The sequence below is a fragment of the Cheilinus undulatus genome, linkage group 11 (genome assembly GCF_018320785.1).
Source record: "Cheilinus undulatus linkage group 11, ASM1832078v1, whole genome shotgun sequence".
NCBI classification, from domain to species: Eukaryota; Metazoa; Chordata; class Actinopteri; order Labriformes; family Labridae; genus Cheilinus; species Cheilinus undulatus.
The window spans coordinates 40,658,469-40,678,257 of NC_054875.1; the positions used below are offsets into that span (position 1 = coordinate 40,658,469).

The 19,789-nt window shown below is 41.8% G+C and overlaps 1 protein-coding gene across 1 annotated transcript in view; it reads left to right on the top strand.

Moving 5' to 3' along the window:
* Nucleotides 1-2,283: 2,283 nt before the first annotated feature.
* Nucleotides 2,284-19,789, top strand: part of plxna2 (plexin A2) — a 360,814-nt gene continuing 343,308 nt past the window's right edge. Inside the window, exon 1 of the mRNA XM_041799400.1 lies at nt 2,284-2,792. The gene's annotated coding sequence lies outside the window, so the exon portion shown is untranslated. The remainder of the gene's footprint in view (nt 2,793-19,789) is intronic.

Below are 19,789 nucleotides of genomic sequence, written 5' to 3' on the forward strand. Positions count from 1 at the left end.
GCTAATCTGAAGGCCACATGAAGTTTGGAGGTCTGTAGCGATTGACTCTGCAGAAAGTTGGCAACTTCTGCGCACTGTACGCCTCATCATTCCCTGACCCCGCTTCATCATTTTACGTGGCCCACCACTTTGTGGCTCAGTTGCTGTCATTCCCAATCGCTTCCGCTTTGTTATAATACCACTGACAGTTAACTGTGGAATATTTAGGAGCGAGGAAATTTCAAAACTGGACTTGTTGCACAGGTGGCATCCTATCACAGTACCATGCTGGAATTCACTGAGTTCCTGAGAGCGACCCATTCTTTCACAAATGTTTGTGGATGGGTGGATGGGTGAGCGAATACTTTTGGCAATGTAGTGTGTATCATATCTTCCCATCCTTGCTTTCCTGAGCACATCAGCATGGTACAAGGTATTGCAAATGACACACAATAATGCACAGAAGAGAAGTCATGACAAAGGAGTCCAGTTGGCACCTGTGGCCATTTGTCAACGTCCAGGCCTCACAAGAGAATTGTAGGACCGGAGGGACCAAGGCCCCAAAAACATGTATGTATGTCTTTGGTTAAAGAGCTTTTAATGTTTTTGCTCCCTCGTCTTTGTCAGAGTTACAGGGTCATCTTAAACTTGAGCATTGTGTTAGTTTAGGAGATTTCAAAGCTAGAATTAGGGAACATTTGACCGGTGTGTGTACATGTTTTTCTGCTGAAAGCTGCTGATTTGTTGATTGATGTAACCTTTGTTCTATGTCCTGTTTTAATGTCATATATGTGAAATTTATCATGCTGCTGTCTTGGCCAGGACTCCCTTGTAAAAGTTTTTTTTATATCTCAATGGGAATAAATCCTGGTTAAATAAAGGTTAAATTAAAAATAAATAGATTTTAAAAAACTTAGATTTTTGGGAACGCCACACTGTTTTGTCTGAGCAAGACAGGATCTTGACAGGCTTAAAATAAACATTTAAAAACAAAGAGGCTTACACATGTCATGGATTTTAATCTTTTTTTTTTTTTTTTGCTATTTTGACTCTCTTGTTGATATAAATCGAAATAAATATGGGTTAATAAGGGTTTGCCTCCTCTGAGGCTATCAAAAATGGATTTGGACATGAGTTACTATTACTTTTCTATCACCTTGAGTCAGTTTGCCCATGCTCCTCTGACATCAACAGGGTATTTTCATCCACACAACTGCTGCTCACTGGGTATTTTCCCCTTGTTGGACAATTTTCTGCAAACGAGATGATTGTGTGTGAAAATCCCAGTTGATCAGCAGCTTCATAAATACTCAGAGCAGCTGTCTGGCACCGAAAACCATGCTATGTCTGCTTTCTTCCGCATTCTGATGCTCTGTTTGAACTTTAGCAAGTCGCCTTGACCACGTCTATATGCTTAAAAACACTGAGTTTCTGCCATGTGATTGGCTAAATAGCTATTGAACAGGTGTACCTAATAAAGTGGTTGGTGAGTGTATGATATAATAGTATGATCATGGATCAGAAGAAGGTGTTTAACTGTAACATAAGGGGGTGGATGAGGCTCTTTGGATCAAATTGTTAAATATTAGACTATTTTTGGCCGCCCCTAAAGAGAAAAAATGAAATCAAAGATGTAGGAATTAAGAAATCATAAAAGAGAAGCTAAAAGGGCTGAGTGGGAGAGTAGATAGAGGAGGATGTGGAGGAGAGAGAGTAGTAGATTAGGAGCATGTTTGGCCCATAGATGGCAGTATTTTAACAGAAACAGAGCAGGATGAAAGCATGTTCACTGGGAGCTCTGAGAGAGGCACAACTATGTGATAGATAAGAAATGTTCTTTTTAGAAATGTGATGCAACACCCAAGTCTGAATCCAGTTGTGAATTTTTTAATATATGAAAATTTAATCTGTTAAAAGGAGTTCCAAAAAGGCAGGTAGTGAATCTGTTTTTATGAGGGTTATTTTAAATATATTTTAATCTTTTGGACATTTTTTTGTCATTGAGGTGTTTTATTTTGGAAGGACAAGGGGGGTCTATTCAAACAGCCAACTAATTTTAATAGTGTAGTTTTAAATATGTCTAATTTGCACGCTCGTGCATAACATGCTGTTGTAACGCTGAATTCCTGCATTACAAACAAGTGTTTTTTTGACTGTAGTCATTATTAATGTTTTTCTTAGGGCGGAAACAGTTAACTCCACAGTGAGCAGGAGTGTGAGGGGGCTGGGTCTATGTGTGCCAGTGGCAGCGTACACACTACTGTACATTGATGGAGCTGCTAATCTCTGTCAGTCCGGCAGAGCCCTGTGAGAAAAGCACGCCGCTGCCGCTGCTGCTGCTGCGGGGCTGAACTGACGCTGCGAAATTACTCCGCCGCCGGACGATGACGGCTCGAACATAAACCTGCATGTGCTGCTGTTACTACTGAAGAAGCAGCCCGGAGGACCGCTGAAACCCGAACTGAAGGAATGTGCCGTTTCATTGACTCGGTCCGGTGAAGTAACGTTAGAAGGTCAGCTCGGATGGTGCGAAGTTTACGCACTGAATTTGAAATTACTCGCCGTAATGCCGGTTTTTTTTCTTTTTACTTGAATGAATGACGCCGCCGCCGCTTAACAGGTTCCGCGGGCAGCTGAAATTAAGGAATTGGGAGAACTGGTGTGGGTAACACAGTTTTAGAAAACGCTATTTGGAAGCATCCCCGTCCTTTTTTGAGTGGATTTGAGTCTCGCGCATCAGTTAAAGCCCACAAGACAGGAGCCCGCGCGCGCTGGAGGGATCAGGATCACCGGGATTCAGTTAACATGAAGAGGTGAGTGACGCCCGTTGACGCCTAATCTGCTTTACAGTGTGTAAATATTTGTTAAATTCCCTTAAATACCCATTACAGACAGAAACAAGCTAACTGTTGGCGTTCGGGCTAATTTTCGACACTGCGGTGGAACAACTGAAGAGAGACATTTTTTTTTATATTAGGCTGCAGGAGGGCTCTGAGGAGGTAGCAGCCTGTTTGAATATTTCACTCTAGCTAACAATTGTCAAAAATGCATCATGAAATATGACGTTTCTACAACTACTAGTGCATGTGAAATGAATTTATTAGCACTGTTGTGCACCCTTAGCTTGATTTTAGGTGTAGCTGGCTCCAGTATCACTATTAATGCTCTGTTCTAATTCATCAGCTTCCTCCTTTTACACCAGTGTCATTGGATTACATCCTGTCTCAGAGACATGATACTTCCAGTTTTTGCAAATGAGCTGGACTGGGATCTTGTTCTGCAGAATTTATAAGTTTCATAAGGAAGGAGGTATTTTTTGCCCTTTATCCTGCTGCTTGCAATCATCACAGAAGCATATTGGTCTTGTGTCCTTCATGCAATTGCAGACACATGATGCTTTAGGAATACTTTAGGAATAAGCTGACTGGTGGCACTCTCCAGTGTCACCGCAACAAGTCTTCACCCAAAAGCTGATCCACTTTTTTTTTTACATTTTTAAAAGTAAAAGCACTTGGGATAAGTTTCCCAACCCCTTTTAAATTGTCTACAGCCTACGGATCCCCCGCTGGTTTTATTCTCCCTATGTGGTGAAATCAAAGACCCAAATTCCAACAAAGAAACAAACAACAAAAACCTGATTTATTGCCGCCAAATGGCATCACTTTAGGTTTCCAGATCGACACTCGAGCCCTCATCTGTCCTGCTCAGCAGATGCACCTACAAATCTTCATTCTGTGTCACACTGCCAGCGCTCCGCCAAGCACCCATGACAATGACTCTAAAGAAAATAAATGTTGTCTTAAGTAGAAAATTGCTTCGCATTTGCATGAAAATGACTTACATCTGCTACGGCTGATGGGTAGCATATTAATCCCTCTGCTAGTGCAATCAAACCCGCCTCTTCTTGGTGAATTTTTTTTTTCCTAAAGCGTGACCCCCCCTGGTGTCGTTATTTTAATATCCATCTCAAAGTGTAACAGCAGTTTGACCCCAAAGAGCCGCCGTTGGAAGAACAAACCGGCACTCAGCATTGCTTTGATTATCACATGCTGATTATATTCAGCCAATTAACTCCAATCTAATGAAAAGAAGCACATTCTGCCTGACCGGCAGCTGCTATATGACTATTTTATGGACTTCTATCAGCGCTGCTTTGGCTCAGCTTTGTCCTCATGATGACTTTCCTCACAGTATATGACATTGAATTTATCGCAGCACCCTTTGAAGGAAAGATAACACCAGTTAAAAACATTTCCAAAGCTGTCGTCAATAGTCGTAATTTATTCTGCAAGCAATGCCAGTCTGTTCTCTTTTTAAATAATGGAGGATATGAGCAAAAGTTGTTAAGAATTCAGCTCAATGAATCACTTTCAAGTGTTGCCTTTGAAGGTGCGCCGTCCGAGAGAGCCTCGCAAGAAAGCCCTAACATCACACATTCGTCCAATCAATAAGGTTAACCTCACCGAGCTGGAGAGAAATTGCTTCGGCTGGACGAAGTTAGACGGGTGCTCCGTGGAGGGAACGGTTGATGCTTTTTCTGCTGCTGCCTCTTTGCTTCACCTCTCTAGGGGGGATGCAGGATTTTTGATTGGATTCATGGGGGAGCTATGGTCAGCGAGGGCTTCTGTATTTACTGTTGTGGACATTGGAGTTGATTTGCATGAGTTTAGGTGGGGAATTTCAGATGTTTGATCCTTTGATTTGTCCAAGATGCTAACGTTTCACTTCAAGTTTTGGCACTACTTTCAAAGCACTTGTAGAGGAAGCTGACCTCTAAAATGAGCCGTGGATGCTTCAGAGAGTGTCCCAAGTTTTCTGCCACTTTCACCATCAGCCTCTCAGTATCAGCGATGAACTCTGCTGATTGTCACACATGGCTCACGAGCGTCCTCTGTTGATGTGCCCAACTGGACGGAGCAGAGTTTATTATCCAATCGTGATGCAAGAAACACAACTTGCCATTAAGTTCCCCCCCTTTTTTACCATGATGGCACAACTAACTAATTTCTCAACTGCATGATTTGCCTCTAAATGAGTTGTTAGTGCTCTTCTGTGTGCTGTGTCACCAGCAGCACTCACACAGCAGCTCTCAGCTTCAGATTCCCCCCTGAAGGCAGCCAGACTCACCACACTTTAGCTTGAGAGATTTTGACAAGTCGCTACGCATGCAGGCAGAATCCTTGACCTATTTCTTAATGAGTGAATGCTGCAAATGCGCTCGGCGGCTGTGTATTCTGAATGAAGCCCCCCGTTACTCCACTCCTCGCCCCCTCCCTTCCATCCTAACTGTCTTTTTCTTGCAAACACATGCAGATAATGGTGCTTTTGTGAGTTCACTGACTCATTCTCCCACAGACATAGGTCCTCTCCTCCCTTTCCCTATCTGCTGGAGTGTACAAATAGCGAGTGAGTGTTTGTTTTAATGAAATTGTCCCCCCCCTTTCCATCCCCCCCTTCCCAGCCCTCGTCTTCACTCACTGTGGGCTGTTTATCTGAACCTCTCAACTGTCCAGCTGTCACAACAAAGATCTCAATCTCCTTGACCCACACACGCTCCGCTCACTCAGCCCTGTTATGTGCATGTTTGTGTCTGGGTTGTGGAGTTTTAATGGCGAGAGAGGACGCGTGAGGATTGACGTAAGGGAGATGTGGATCTGCTGTGACATTGATCAAGTAGAGCGCAGCCAGGGGGAACATTATAGTGTGAGAGATTTTAGTCTGGCTTCAGTCACAGCTGGCTTCATTTACAGCTTCCCTTTTTGCCATATCTCCCCCGTGGATAATTGTAAACAACACGTTTTTTTTCTACCTGTCTCTGAAGCTCCAAGCACGAGATTCAGTTGTGAAGAAATCCTCGGGAGGCAATGATTATCCTAACAAGCGTTCTGTTTAGAGGCAAAACTCTGCTGAAATGTTGATTCAGGAGTGTAGAAACAGAGGGTTCTGGCACATAAACGGTATGAAAGTAGTGGACATAGCCTCTTAGAAGTACCTGCATGCTTTCTAATGGCCACCAGGGGGCGACTCTAGTGATTCCAAGGAAGCCGGGGGCTGCTTGGTGGCTCAGGGGTCAGCACTGTTACCTCAAAACTGCTCTGAGTCCTCCAGCATTCCAAAGATATGGTCATTAGTGCCTCTAAATTGCCCGTATCTGTGAGTGTAAACTTGTCTCCATATTTCAGCCCTGTGATTGACAGGCGACCTGTCCACCCATCTGACAGCTGAGATCAGCTCCAGCCCACTGTGACCCTGAATGGGATAACTGATGCAGTTAATGGATGGATGAATAAACCCAGACAGGGACATTATAATACTTTCCTGGGATGCGTTACCATCCATCCATTTTCCACACCGCTTACCCCATTCGGATAGCAGGGGGCTGGAGCCTATCCCAGCTGTCATTGGGTGAAAGGCAGGGTACACCCTGGACCGGTCGCCACTCAATCACAGGGCTGGCATCTGGAGACAAACAACCAGGCACTCTCACACCTACCACCAATTTAGAGTCAACTATTGACCTAACGATCATATTTTTGGACCGTGAGAGGAAGCTGGAGTACCCAGAAGAACTCACACTTACATTGGAAGAAATGCAAAGGCTGTGGCAGGGATTAGAACCAGCACCCTTCTTGCGTTGAGGCAACAGCATGCAGTCATGCAGCCCAGATTTCTTACCTTGGTACATATTTTACTAGTTTCGAGTCTTGGTAAGAACATCGTGATGTAAGTCAAGCTACCGTTTCTCTGGTTGACCTAATTCGTCACATGCAAACCTATCAACAAGCAAGCTGCAAACAGGTCATACAGTTGTACTTAAATCTGTTTAAATCCTTTAACCAACACAACGGAAACTCTTATTATCCCTCCAAAAATCCTTTAGTATTTGCCACCTTGAAATCTTTGTTTTGCTCGCCCTCCAACTTTCTTCCACTTGTTTTTGGCATTCCTCAGAAAGCCAAGGCTGGTTTAGGTATATGAATGCAAGGATAAATTGACCCTTAACATATTATCTAAATGTGCTGGACTTTGAGACGTGCAATGGCAGTCCAATATATCTTTATGTAAATGCACCCTGTGCTCTTGCATGGATTTATATGGTCTAATCCCTTTGCTGATCTTGTCCTGTATAACAGTGAGTAAAGTTTCCTGCAAAATGGAAGACAAGTTCATGGCCACAACTACCATAAATTTATCTTTCATGTGTTGTATTGTTGTTTGTCTTGTCCCTCTCCTCTTCCTCCCTTCTTCCATCCATCCATCCCTCCTTCTTGCCCTTTCCAGAACCAGTGCAGCTTCGGCGGAGAGCTGTCTACATGAGTCTGGCTCTGCTGGACAGTCCTGCCCTATACTTAGGGAAGTTTTTTGTCGCCACTGTAACAGGGCTTAATACTTTTAGTGCTGTGCTCATGGTGTTAAACACTGGTCTTTATTGTAATAGGGTATAATCTTTATTATAATATTAATTATTAACACTGGTCTATTTTAATAGGCCATAACAGAGAGTATGGTCTAGACCTGGCCTGTTTGTAAAGTGTCTTGAGATAACTTCTGTAGTGGATAATGTATAATGGCTGTTTTGGCAAATATCTCGGCTGACACCTACCCAGATGCTTTATTTAACTACCTTAAGTAAGTGGTGATTATCTTTTCGCTTTTATATAGAGACATCACCAGAGATGTCAGTACTATTCATTACCAGCTAAGAGCTTTTAATGGGAGCTTGAAGGCTGTGGTTATGCTAAGCCACATCTAAGGAAGGCTGTTATCCAGAATGTAACATTGCATATCCACACTGTCGACCAAATAAAATCACATCCAAGTCAAAGAAAAATGATGATGATGGTTTACAATTTGATGGATCCTTCAACTTTCTTTTATTAGTTACTTTTGGGCCTTTTGGCCTTTATTATGACAGAACAGCTGGGGGATATTGGGAGAAAGAAGTAGGAAAAAAAACATGCACCAAACAGTACGAGGATCAGGAACCAGTCCTGCAACCAATGCATCTGTAGATGGGCACCTCCTCTACCAACTGAGATAAACAAGCACCCACCTTCTGTGAATATATGGCTTTACACAAGTTGCTGCAGTGAGGATCACTAAGGCTGTCAAAGTTTTTGCTACTTTTATTTTATTTTTTGGTACATGCTTTAGATTAATATAACCTCTGTAATTGTAATGATCAGTACTAGCATTTAAAAGTACCACAGCTTTTAAAAAGCTGCCATTTTTTATTAGTAAAATCATCTGCACATTGTCTAAATTGCACAAGCACAGGTAGCTGCCAACATTTCTGTACTGCACATGCTGTATTTGTGCAGCTGCCAGACTTCACCTGTAATTTTTGATTATTTAAAATAAGAAATTGCCCAATATTTGTTGCTGAGGACTTCTATTTTTGTTGCTTTGGTGTCAAACAGTCTTGAAATAGTTCGTTTTTACTTGTGAAAGTTTAAATACAGGTATTGTTACTCCCTGAATTCCACTAGTGGTACTTAAAGTCAGACATCTAGCAGGCTAAGTTTTGCAGCAGATTTTGGAGAGTTTTCACAATGTTACAACTTGATATTGACAGTAGTTATGTTGGAAAGCAAAGCAGACTGATTCCTAGTCTGTCTTTATTACATCATGGATATATTTCAGATCTCTTTCATGAAGAAAAAATGATTTTTCATTTACTTTTCTAAGAAGTTTTTGCCAGCAGTCTTACTACAAACACGTCTGGATAAAAAGTTGTTTTGATGCCTCCTGATACTCTTATTCCACTCTCTGTTAGGTTTCAAAGGCTTGATTTACTGTTGAATATCCTCCTGTAAAGATTTTCTCTCAAAACATTTCAGTGTCGTAGATCTTAAGACATAACTCTTTGATAATCCCATTCAATAAGAGATGTATAAAAATACCACAGGAGCACATTTAATGGTGTAGTCATGCTGCTGTAACACTTTTAATCATCTTGAGTAGTTGTGCGTGCTGCCTTCTGTGACTTATTGAATCATTGAGACCGTTTTGAATTGATGACTACAGGCCTCGACATTGTTAAGTAGCAGCTTGCCCGGTATGAGCAACACATAGCACAGAGTGCAAAAATCAATGACACTCCTTTGCATTTTATTTTTCACCGTACGCAGCGAGGCCGTGCTTCACTTGAAAGAAAAAGGCAACCTTTGCTGCTGTCGTGTTCTCTGTGCTTGGATTTCTTTCCTCTGATAAGCGTGCTGAGAGAGTTTGTTTCCATATCTGTTAGGATGCAAGAGGAGGCCGTGCATGTGTGAGTGGCCCCAGCTAGAGGACCGTCGGGGAACGGCTAACAGTCGTCCCTCTGCCAGGCTAAAACCGTCGCCAGTCCAGACCCTGCTCTCTCTATTGATGGCAGCAAGTTAGCAATGAACCCCAGTGTGCACTCTGCTGTCCCCAAAGGCCTGCCAGCTTGCTGAAACAAAGCCTTTTGTACGGCCGCTGAATCCAACAGATGGAGAAATGGACAGTAAATGAAAGTGGAGGCAAAGGGGAATAAAGGAATTTAGCAGAGCATGTTTGCGGGTAGGCATTTAGGCGACTCCTTTGGGAGGCCTAACACCCTCACAATGCAATACTGGCACAACTTAAATGTTCTCCCGTTGACACGCTGCGAGAGCGGCTTTGGGCCCCCGTGTGAGTGGAGCAGGCAGTCAGCTCACGAGGGCTCTCCAGGGCCTGGGAAGCCTTTATTAAGATGTTAATGGAACTGCCTTCATGACACATTTCCACGGGACAGGATCCCTCGCCGCTGCCATTCTTTAGTGCCTCAATCTGCCTGCAACAATCATCCGTCTCTCCTCCCTCGCACAACAGCCTGCTTAGGCATTCAGCCCCATCTCCACATTCCCCCCAGCTCCAACGCTCTCTCTCACTCTTTATCGGATCTCTGCTGTCACAAGCCATCCTATATTTTACCACGTGTAGCAAAATTACGCGATGCCGGCGATAAGGCCAGCAATCCTGGCACAGGGGCCCGCAGAATAACAAGTCAGGCTGTTTGTTCGTCGCTGATCTTCACACTGGCTGGAAGTCATGCTGTCACCACAGCAAGCCATGAGGGCTGTTATGATTTTTTTTCCCTCTGAACACTTAAAGTTTTCCTGCTTGTTTCCAGGACACTTTCTACATTTCTTCCACTCGGTCGCTTCACCCTTCAAAGTGCTCCCGAGGCTGTTTAATGCAGCTCATGAAAGCAAAAACACCAAAAAGAGGGAAAAAAGGAGGAGGAAAGACCTCAAGCTTTACATACAAATGCCTTGACTTACTTCATTTTCATGAAAGGCATTGAAAGCATTGTCCCAACCGTTTTCTCATTTCTCAGCCGTTTGAATATAAGTCAGTTTAGGCTGGCACCATCAATAATCAATTAGCTGGTGTCATGGGAGGATGTGCGTTTTTGTTTGGCGGAAACTTGACAATAAGTGAGCAACAAAAAGAGAGGGAGAGAGTGAGTGGGAGGGGAGGAGGGGGGCTTGTGTTTGACGCCAAGGGGCAGCTGTCAGGAGCAGATGACAGTGTGTTTGTGAGTAATTGCGTGCCTGGTTGAAAGTGTTTGTGCCCGCTTTCATTTATTTTTGTTTCATTGCATTGCACATGTGTCTTTTGTGTGAAGCAGAACCACGTCAGGCAGCAAAAAAACGGCCCTCCTGCTGTGATGCCCACACTGCCCCCTGGTGAGGAGGATGCCCATGCCTGCCCACCACTGTCACCATGGTTACCACAGAGGGGGGAAAAAAAAAGGAAGGGTGCAGACATTGCTTGTCTTGCGCGCTCATGTGCCATAGGGGGAACCCGGCCAAACGGCAGCTTTGTCCCTCTACTACATACACTGTGGTCCAATTACAAGCAGGACCACTTTCAACTCAAAGGGGCCTATTACAGCCATTAGCTCGCTCAGCCTTTTCAAAGCAGCGTGTAATTTTCTAACACGATTTACTCATGCTAGTATCTGCACAAAAATTACACAAACCCAGCAGGTCACTCATTTTTTTCTTTCTTTTTTCTTTCTATTGGGTCATACACAATAACAAATTCTCCTCTTGTACTCCCAGTCACAGTGACATGTACACACCTGCACCTTAACTGTCTTTATTGTCGCTATTTTGCAGCGGGGCATGGCCTTATCTGGATGGAGGGCTCATCTCAGTGTGAGGCCTTTGCTCATCTTTAGCCCTGTAGAATGAGAAGAAAAATGGCCCTGGTAGTGCTGCACAATTAATCGTAATTTCAGTTGTAATGTCAGGCTGTGCAGTTACATAATCACATTAACAGTTGCAATTATTTTTTGCATAAAGAAGGACTTGAAGGGTTTGTAAAAATGCCTGCAGGACGGTCTTCAAGTTTGCAATAGTTCCACCATTGCACTTTGCAGAAGTACCTTTACTTTTAAAAAAGGGGAAAAACTTTTATTTCATTAAGAAATATTATGTTACTTTGAAAGCAGTGCTGTAAAAACTTCAGGTTTTATGTTTTTTACGCCACTTAATATTGATATGTTTTGAGCTGAGAAATGCACACTTCGAAACAATCATGATTCTCTCCATTTCCCTTGATGACCAAGCAAGTACTCATGTTGCCATTTATGTATTTTATTGTTATTGCAATTACAATATTGTCCAGAATAATCACACTTTATTACAAAATAGTGCAGCTCTAGTCTACAAGAGATGCTGGCTGCAGAAATCAGATATCCATAAATGCATTTGCACTTGAACATCTCAGGTGTTGATGAGAGGACTTGCGAGTTTAAAATTATGGACTGCAGGGCACAAAAGGCCTAGTGCAATGGTTTTCAGCCTGTTTTTTTTTTTATCTCAAGGCACACCATATCCATATCCATGCAGTATAGCCCCTTTAAATCTGTTGCAGTAACTTAATTTGTTGTATAGCTCAGTAATGATATTTGGTTGTACAGTTTCCTGTGGAGCACCAAGACGTGCCAGCCCCCCTGACCCTAAATGACATAATCAGTGTAGAAAATGGATGGATGGATAAAACCAGACAGGGAAATTATACCGTGTTTCATGAACTTAAAGGGATATTTCAGTATTTTTGAAGTTGGGCTGTATGAGGTACATGGCAGTAGGAGTGGCATTGGCCTCCAGTGATTTTAAGCATTGCTTAATTTTTAAGCATTGCAAATTTTTTGAAGCATTTTACTTCATACCCAGAAAGCCTCTCTGTTTTTCAGTGTTTTGAAATGCAAGAGCATATAAGTGGTAGCCAAAACCTGCATTGAAAAACAATGACAAAAACACATAGGCCCTCTTGGTAAAAAGTAACATGCTTCCGAAGTTTTCAATGTTAGCCAACGTTTTTTGTGGCCCATTTTTACCAAAAACGTGCAAAATTCCACGGAGAAACTGTACCCACCTGGCTCACTGAGATCACTAGAGGCCAATACCATTAATACTGCTATGTACCTCATATGGCACATCTTGAAAATACTGAAATATCCCTTTAATACCTTAGTATTAACATACATTGGTACATTTTTGTAATGAGCTCATGACCTCAACCACCAGTTTTATTTTCTTTATCAGAACATTCTGATGCTTTTTTGGTTTGTTTACATGCACAGATTAGTCAAGCTGTGGTTATAGCTTGATTAGGCCATGCAATTTCACTACTTTCCTTGTCCCAGTGTCAAAAACTCAATAGTTGTCTGTTGCATTCGCCTCTTTGACATCTTTATGTAGTTTGCTTATCATGTCCAGCTTCTGGGCTGAAGCTTGGCTAAGATCTATGGAGCATGTGCAGAAGGCCTGGGCTGGTTAAGGTGTATACATGCAGGAATAAATCGACCCCCAACTGTATGATCTAGATGTGCCAGTCTGACTTAGGAAGTGTGACTGAAGTCAGATCTAAATCAATGAATCAACTTTTTTTTGACATTTAATTTACATGTAGTGGGGTTAGATTAAAGCTGCTGTTCAGAACTTTTGTTTTGTGTGGGTTTGGCGCCCCCTCTGGACAAAGCAGGACCTCTAATTCCTTTGCAAATCCTGTACTGCAAATTAGTAAGCACTGCTTACAACCACAATGCTTTCTATCCCCAGTATAGCAATTTGGCAGTCACCTTGGCTGACATGTACCACACGTATTATTTTCAAGCATTAAAAATAACCAATGGAAGCAACCAGTTTTTTTCAGCCTCTACTCAGCCTTTTCAAAGCAGCATGTTATTTTCTAACATGATTTACAAGTGTCTGCAAAATTGCATAAACACAGCAGGTCACCTAATGTAACATATGTTGTCTTTCTTTTATCTATTGGGTCATATTCAACAGTAAAATTCCCCTCTTGTGCTCCAGGCACAGTGGCATGTGCATACCTGCACCTTAACTGTCATCATTGTTACTATTTTGCAGCCAGGCATGGCCTTATCTGGGTGGAAGGCTCGTCTCAATGTGAGGCCTTTACTCATCTTCAGCCCTGTGGTGAAGAGAAGATTCAAAACAAAAAGAAACATAGAAACACGGCCATCCGAGTTCATTCCTAAGCGAGACAGCAAACAGAAAGTGCAGTCTGGAAAAGTCCACCCCCTCTCCTCTATTATCTAGCAGCTCTTTTTGATGAAGTTTTCCAACTTTGAGAGTAAATGTGCTGAAATGAAGATGAAAGACCTTGTCAAAACAGCAAATTTGGCCGACACATTATAGATTTTGATATATAGGAGCAAATAGCTGCATTGAAAAGTCAGCTGCTGCTTGCAAAACAGCATATGTGGCTTAAAAACATGGAAATGGATTGCTTATTCAGGCTGTGATGGTGCAAGGAAGGAAAGGATGATGAAAAAAATGTTCGGTCTAAAAGCTACTGCCGCCAGTCCTTCAACTCCAGACTCTTTACTTTGGCCCAAGGTGATTTATAGTGTCCCGTCCAGGGGAAGTAAATTATCCCCGGGGATAGCAGTTATGTTTATGCATGACTACACAACTCTGATGCACGTACAGTAAACCCAGTGGGAGAAAAAAAGGGATGAAAGGTAGTTAAAAAAGGAAGGCAGCTTGTCACGGAGCCCACACAAAGTCTGCAAGGATATGTAGTCACTTGCTTTGAATGCCCGGAGGAAAACCGTTAATAACACTTTATGAACGTAATTGCTTTTGTTGTTGGTTTTGACCTCAGCCTGACCTTAAAGATTACAGCGTTGTGCTCTGAGAGCACAAGTTTCTGTGGAATGTTTGGAAAGTATAAATCCTGTTTTCTTGAACCAGCCTTATCAAATGTTTTCAAGAAAATGGCTTTTGTGAATAGCGCCGTATAAACTAAATCCAGCAGCAGCGTACTTGGCAAATGACTGGTATTTGTTCCTGCCAGCCAGACATTATCAAGATTAATCCATCAGACAGGAAGTTATGCTGTTGTTTCACTGCTTTTACTTCCGAGTGGCCCGGGCTATCAAAGGGAAACACAGCAGGAGCTGGCCCAGACGGACACATTACTCTTCCTCATGTCATAACTCATAAAAAGTGAATCATGACGGCAGCATCAGCGTCAGAAAGACAGCAAAATCATTAACATAGAGTAAGTGACATGATGAGATATCACGGCGTGCAAAACACATTATCAAAAAATCACTACATCAGCTGCAATGTAGGTCAGAAGAATCATCTTTTCTGGAGCGTTTAAGGAGAGGGAATATCTGAGACATTTATTCAGAGTGTGACAGCCGAGCCTTTTTGCAGCAGAGGACTTGAAATCCTTGTGTTGTCCGTGAAGATGCTGATTAAATATGACTGCTATGAAACATTTGGCTGCCTCGGGGAGCCGGAGGGAAGTGAAGTGAGTGGAGATAGAGAGAGGAAGGGAAGGGGACCGGGCAGGTTTGTACTTGAAAGCAGTGACTGTGCATCCTTTCTTGTCTTAATCTGCAACAGTTAGGGATTTACACTACGGCAAGCTAATGCGGCCAACAGAAGCTGCATTCAAAGGATATTTGACATGCGGCTGCCTTTTATTTTAGCAGGCACACCTTTATTTTCTCATTTATCTCGCAAAGAGAAGGGGGAATTAAGACGATCTTTTCTTATTGTGGAAAGCCCTCTGAGCTTGTAGGTACAATGTTTACTGTTAAGTACTTTGCGCAAGCCTCATTGCCTCCACTGCCGCTAGCCCTCCCCCACATCTCACGGCGAACATGTTCAAGCTGACAAGGGTGAAGAGGTGAAGCGAATTTGCATTTTGTTACAAAGCATACACAGTGTTTTAGGCTTTGTTTTTTGGGGGGGTGGGGAGGGGGGCATAATGTTGAATTTAAACAATTTGCTTTTGCAGTCTCCTCAATGAAGGTTTTTGTTTTTTTGCAAACAAACTTCACATTTCGCTGAAGAGCGAGCAATTGATCAGTGCAGTTAAGCATTTTCATTCTTTAGGGGAGTATTCAAGCCCCGATTAAGGATGCAGAGGACCCTGGACATACATTTTTGAGCCCCTGCCCACGACACATTTGCAGCCAATCAAGGTTTTAAATTATAGGCTGCTATTTATTGGAAACCCCTGCAGCTTCTACTGGATTTACACTTATAGGCTGTAGGATACAAAATGATGAAATCAACACCTGTAGCTTTCCTCCATCATACAGGAGTCACACAGAACAACACTGTAAGCAGGAGCGAACTAGATGAGTCATATATACTGGGCTTAGCCCAAACTTAGGAGGGTCCAGAGGCCTGCTGACTATTCATGCATGAATCCGCTGAATCCTCAGGCACTAATATGCACTGTTTTCAAGACAATTTAAGTATAAATGTTGATTAAAAATGTCAACAAATTTATTCAACCTTACAACATGTTAAAGATCAAAACATTTTATTTTTGCTTCCTAAAACCAGTCAGACATGTCTGATATTTTTTTTGAAGGTTATGTGATTTTTGTGTAAATTTTCACCATAGGAACCATAATTAAAAACATTTTAAAAAAGCAAATTGTGTGGTAACTCATTTACACTCAGTGGTAGGGCTGAACGATTTGCAAAAATAATCTAATTGTGATTTTCTTCCAAAATATTGTGATTGCGATTTAATATGTAATTACTCTTGGGTTAATCATATGTTTTTTTTTGGACACATTCAAGCAAAAAATAATTCCATAAATAAGACCATGTGTATTGAAAACAGTGAAGTTATTTCCGAAGCAATTAATTCATAGTAGCATGAATCTGAATATGGGGGTGCAACAAGCTTTAAACTATAAAGAAGGCGGCTGGGGTGGAGGAGGTGAATCTGGCTACCTGATGAAAGCAGCTGGGGTATGACTTTCGTAAGGTAATGCCAGGCTTCGTCAGTTTTAAAATGAGCTAACTATTTTTGCTCGTATTGCAAATGTGATGTCATTTGCTTTGTTTAAGGGCATTATCATTTTTATGCCACTCATTTTGATTAGGAAAAACATACATAAAACACAAAAGGAGGATTTTTGTAAATCATTATAAAGAAATTGATTTATTTAACTGGTATTTTGACACATTTCAAATTAAAGAATTATTGCAACTTCTGTGATTTGGCCTCCTCCTTCCTGCTCAGCGGCCACTTTATTAGGTACACCTTGATAGTACCATGGCATAGTTTCAACAAGGTGTTGGAAACATTCCTCAGAGATTTTGGTCCATATTGACATGATAGCATCACACAGCTGAAGCACATTTGTCGGCTGCACATCCATGATGTGAATCTCCCATTCCACCACATCCCAAAGGTGATCTATTGGATTGAGACATGGTGACTGTGGAGGCCACTGGAGTACAGTGGGCTTACTGTCATGTTCTAGAAACCATGGCTGAGTTGGGATTGGGTCTGAACATAAATTTTGCTTGCACTGAAATAGTTTAAGTTGGTAAACACACTGTCTAAAGTCATAAAATACACATAGAACTTTAAATGCCTCCCTTATAGCACTGCAGGCCTATGCTGATGTGCCTCTGCAGAGACACTGGTGCAGAGAGGCTGAGCCATTATGCTGTTATTTTGGGAAAAGTACCTTATTTCCATAAAAGTTGGCCTCTTTGCATTAAGGATGGTAACAGACAAAGACAGAGTAAAAACATACTTAAAATTTTGCTCTAGTGTTTCTATTACTATAACCATGGGTTAAATTCATCCGGGCTGTCAGCTGCTATAGCTGACATTTTATTCATGTCTTTTTTGTCTTTCTTTCAGTGTGAAAACTTTAAACAGTGAAAAATGTTATTTGTTGAGGGTGGTGCTTAGGTGAATGCAATATTATAATTTCTTTAATTGTACACAGCGACTGTTGTTTTGAATGCCATATGTGGGGGTGATTAACAGTCCTCTGCTTTATCCTGATGTCTGGTTTGTTTAGAGCTATTTGACCAAGGAAATTTTCTTCTTTCCAAGTCTTACAGGGCCCCAGTTTGTGTGGGACCCTGGGCTTGTGCCCATAACACCCATTGGATAATCCGGCCCAGGGTGTATTACCCTGGGCCGGCCAAGGGTTTATCCTGTCTATTCAACGCCGGTGATTAACAGTATACAGTGTCAGCTTTCCCTTTTTCCTCTGATTCACTCTTTTGCTCTCTCCTGTTTACTTAGGAGGCGGGAAGAGTGAGAGACGGAGAGAGTGAGAAGGCTGGAGGGATGCCAGAGGGGACTGGCAGGTGGCTTAGATGCCGGGAAGTGTCAGCACATTTTCAAATTCACCTGCGTTTTGGGACCTGGGCCCGCTTTCTGCTGTGCATCCTAAAAAGAGTATAAAAAAAAATCAAGTTCAAGGGAGGGGCTGTGTGGTTGTCGTTGACCAGGTTCAAAGTACCCATAAGCACATTCATACTTGTTTGAGTACAAACAACATCTCACCGCAATGTAAATCCTTCGCAGCTTCCTCATGTGCAGACATTGACAAGCCTGATAAAGGGCACCTTGCCTTTGTTTGTTTTGCCAAGGCTACAGTGATGGTGGGTTGTGTTGTACAACGCATCAGAAGCTTCAACAGCTTAAAGACTGAAAAGCTGCGTGTCTGCCTGTCTGCGTATCTCCCTGAGGCGTTTAACATGTACAGTATCTCTGTGTCAAGGCAAACATCCCCACCTTTATTTGTACATTTCTCTTTGACACAACCAATCACAGAAAGAGGAGCAAAGAAAACAGAATTCAACTGTTAACACAAGGACAGGCAGGCTGATTTCACCACCAGAGACATTGTTCCACGATTTAACAGCACATCCTTTATAACACCACCGGAGCGACAAAAGGGCCCTGTTTCTAACTTAATGCGATTTCCGAGCTGCTTGTAACATTTGGCAATAAAAGGTTTTTACTAGGAAAGTCTTTAAATGAAAGCAAATGGAGAGGAATTAGCTGCAGTATAATGGCTCGATCTAAAATGCATTAGGAGATGTATGACTTAATTTAACCGAAACCCTGAGCAACACTGAGAGGGTGTCGTTTGAAAGATTTCACTGGGTTTGAGAAAAATTTAACCATTGATTATTAATTTAAGTAAGATGAAGAGTGCAGATGAAAGACCGTGTATCTGATCAAGACGAGGAGATGTGATATTGGGAGGAATGTGATCAACCTTTAAAAGGAAAGCCGCAGTGGAAAGATTTATTAGAATTTTTCTTCCAAATACCCCTGCAGACAGATCTCATAAAAACTCACCAAGTTGAGCAGCAGTGGTAAGACATGTCAAATATGATGAACAAGTTATTCCTTTATGTGTCACTTCTAGTCTCTGACCTGTCTGGAAGCTTTTTATTGAGAAGTGCTTTTAAATTCAGTTAATGCGGTATAAAAACCCTGAAAGTCTATTGAGGGTGGCACTTGGCGTCAGTGAAAAACAACCAACCAGGGTTCAACGTGAAAACAACTGCAAAAGGTTGATTCCATTTGAAATAAGTAATGCAAATTTGTTTCTGCCTATCTGAACCGGATAAGCAGTGTGGAAGATGGATGGATGGATGGGTATTAGTTGAACCACTCACCTACATTCTTTTATGATAATTGTTTTCTTTAATCATACCATGAAGTTTTGTGACCACAAGAATCCAAAAGTCTTCGCTGGTTAAATGGCTAGGAATCTCAGGATATAATAATAATAATAATAATAATAATAATAATAATAATAATAATAAACGTTATTGGTATAGCACCTTTAAAAACAGAGGTTAACAAAGTGATTTGACAGTAAGCAGAATCACAATCACAAAGCATCAAACACAATGGCAAAACATCACAAGAAAGACAAAACCCCAACAACAAGCCAACAGTGCAACTCCAACATCACAAAAACTATCTGAACATTCTAAGCACAAAAAATGATGATGTCAATTTAGGAGGACATCATAAATCATATATATGATATAATATGATACAGTTGTATATCTGACAGTATTGAGCTTTAGTGAAAGCTAATCTGATATGATGCAGTACTACAGTACATGAGATACACTGCCATGTGATACAATACAATACTCAATGCAGAACACGTGGCTTACAAATAGAATATCATAATATGCCAATACTTCCATAAAGTGGAGGGCCCTAGGCATTCCTTTGCATTTCGATCTGATGCGGCACGGTGCTCTATGGTGGTTGGGATGGTTCATAAAGTAAAGCTGATTTGATCTGATATGATACGATACAATATGATCGGATACAGCACGATGCAATATGATTGGATAGGGCATAATACAATTCGATTGGATATGACACTGCAGAACGATTTGATATGACATGAGATCGTATGATAGGATACAATGCTTTGAGACACTATACAGTATATGAAATGAAGCTATACGATACAGTAACTGTGATACCATATGATATG